The sequence below is a fragment of the Arachis ipaensis genome, chromosome B5 (assembly GCF_059453495.1).
Source record: "Arachis ipaensis isolate K30076 ecotype BB chromosome B5, ASM5945349v1, whole genome shotgun sequence".
Taxonomy (NCBI): Eukaryota; Viridiplantae; Streptophyta; class Magnoliopsida; order Fabales; family Fabaceae; genus Arachis; species Arachis ipaensis.
In genome coordinates, this window is record NC_142440.1 from 13,525,942 (window position 1) to 13,528,967 (window position 3,026).

Genomic DNA, 3,026 nt, shown 5'->3' on the forward strand with positions numbered 1-3,026 from the left:
ATATAATTAATATTTGATAGTTGAAATAATAATATGATTATTTATAAAAAAAAGATTAAACTAAGAATCGAATGTGGTGTTGTGCAGGATGCATTATTTTACATTCTCTTAATTTTTTTATTTATGAATTAGTGTCTAATTTTTATCTAACTTATTTTTTATAACAAATTTTAAAAATTTATTTATTTTTATATTTTTTAAATTAAATATTAATTTTAATTTTTTTTAATAAATTAGACACTATTTTTTAAGTACAATAGATCAAATAGTAATCACTCTTATTTACTTAAAAAATAGAAAATACAATACTCTTTTATTTTAGGCAACAATATAAGTACAATATTCAACTGTTTCTTTTAAAAAATTTAATTCATTTTTAAAAATTTCCTTTGAAAATGTTATTTTGAAATTTAATTTATCCAAATAATTTATTCTTACAAAAAATTATTGTAGTAAAATTTAAAAATTTTATTTTTATTATAGAACCAACGATAAATATGTATAAAAAGTTAAAAATATATTTAAATTATTTTTTAAAATATTTAAAAAAAATTTCATTACCTTTTGAAAGTGTTTAAAGAAATCATTTAACTTTTATTATTTGTGAATATAAAAGAAGTTTACAACTATAATCAATTGTACATATATTTAGAGATATTTTATAACAGATTATGTTCAATTTAAAAATCGCTATACCTATAGCGATTTATATAGATATAAAAAAAATTATAAATACTATCTCATTTTAAAAAGTTATAATATGATAAATTTATATTATAATAATTTTATTTAAATAATCTGTCCTAATTTTATTAAATATATTAAATCATCAAATAATTATTAATTAATAATTTTAGATAAAAATAATTGTATATAAATTTTTACCAACAATAATTCACCTCTTTTAGTGGCGGATTTTGACAAAATAGGCGGTGATGACCACTATCCATACTAATCAGGTAGGGCCATTTAGGGATAAGAATTGTTCTGCACTTCCACCTCCGTCGACTCGTGGTGGGAGGATTTAAAAGTTAAAATAATGATAGCATAAAAAGAATATTATCGAGAGCAAAAAAGAAATAATAACTAATAAAAGACGAGATGATGAATAGTGGTCAAAGTAAAACAAAGACGGTGTGAATGGATGACATGGCCATGGGGCAGCCTACGTGTACGACTCTTCTTTGTCTCTTTTCTTCTTTCAACACTGTTCCTACTACCGTGTCCATTATGCGCACGGACACAACTAAACATTATTCAAATCAATCCAGTGAATTATTATTATTTTTTTCTAAACCAAAAGGAGGCTTTGTACGATCCCAACTTCCGTTCACTAATCAGTTGTTTGTTTGTGCAAAAGGGTACTCACTTACCCTACTCATTCACACGTGTCTCTCTATCTCTTCAATTTTATAATGTACTATCTTATTGGTGGATTCACTAAAATAAGGTCACCACCACATTCAAGCAATATTTTATGTTTTCTTTTAAAAATTACAACGCAAAAACTATTGAAAGCCAACAGAATTTAATAATTTTAATCGGTAATTAGTTAGTATAAATATTAAATTATTTTTAATAAATAAATTTTATTAATTTATGTATATAAATTAAATTGATTTAGGTGTTTAAATTATGATAAATATATATAAATTATTATTAAATAAATATAAATTTAAAATAATAATATTTATTAATATTAGTGATTTTTCATTGTTTTATTTATTTATATATTTTTATTTTTTTTATTAAAATAAAATAGTAAAAGAAAATAAAGGAACGTACTAAAATAATTAATTATTAGAATAATTAAATATTTTATATTAGAATAATAAAAACATTTTATAATAGGTGAAAACTCAAGTGAAGTCAACTTCACGTGAAGTTGATATCTGAGAGCCGTTAGATAAAAATTTAGTCAAATCAGTCAAATCATTTAACAATTTTCAGGTATCAACTTCACGTGAAGTCGACTGCACCTGAATTTCCACTTTTATAATAACATAATTAATTTACTTATAAATATAAAATATATATTTTTATATAATGATGTTTGAGGTTAATTTTTTTTATATTTTTGCAAAAAAAATTTATTTAGTGAAAAAGATTAGAAAGAGAAAGAAAAATATAGGTGAAGAACTCTTAATCAGTCAATTTTAAACAATTGTAATTAATAATGAATAATTTTGTATTTTTTAAAAATAAAATTTAAATAATTACTAATTAATGATAGTTAATTAATATGGAGTGCAGTTTAAAATGCTTGTTGGCTTATTGTTGGCTAGACTCCTATTAGAAAAAGTATAGGTAAACAATGTAAATATTGAACAACGTGAGCAACGATTTAAAAAAAATGTTAAATTAATTATTAAAATCATATTCTCAATCAATTTTTGAATTTAAATTATTAGGATTAGGCAACGTAACCTCCTCTTAATATACTGTCACATTACGTTTCCATACCATCTCAACCCTCCTCTCCCTTCTCTACTCACACTGTTGTTCATCTCGACAATCCTTCCCTCTGCCGCTCAGCCCGACACGCCTCTACCTCCGTCAGTCAGTTCGACGCGTCTCTCCCTCCAACGCTCAGCCCAACACGCCTCCCACCCACTCGCCCATCCACTGTTATCGCTGTTTTAGGGCCACTCTTCCCTGGCGCCATTGTTGCAGTGTCGCGCCACCCTCTCGTGGAGTTGCTACTGCGTCGTGTCAGTATGTCATTCTGAGGCGCCGTAATTCCCGGTAAAAACCGCCGGAGAGTGAATCATCGATGAAGTCATCAATCCGTTCATTCCGTCGCGCACATTTCCCATGCGCCACTACGGCCATCTCGCGTTCCACGGGAGCCGCTGTTGCCTCGTCGCTATCTTCCCTCTGCCTTCGTAGTTCTCCTCCCCCCCTCTTCTTCCTTCTTTTCTTCCCCTTTTTCGGATGTGATTCACACTAAGAACGAACATCCCATTTGCATGAAAAATAAATATGTTGTTTGTAAAAAAATAAACATCTGGATTGGATTTAAATAG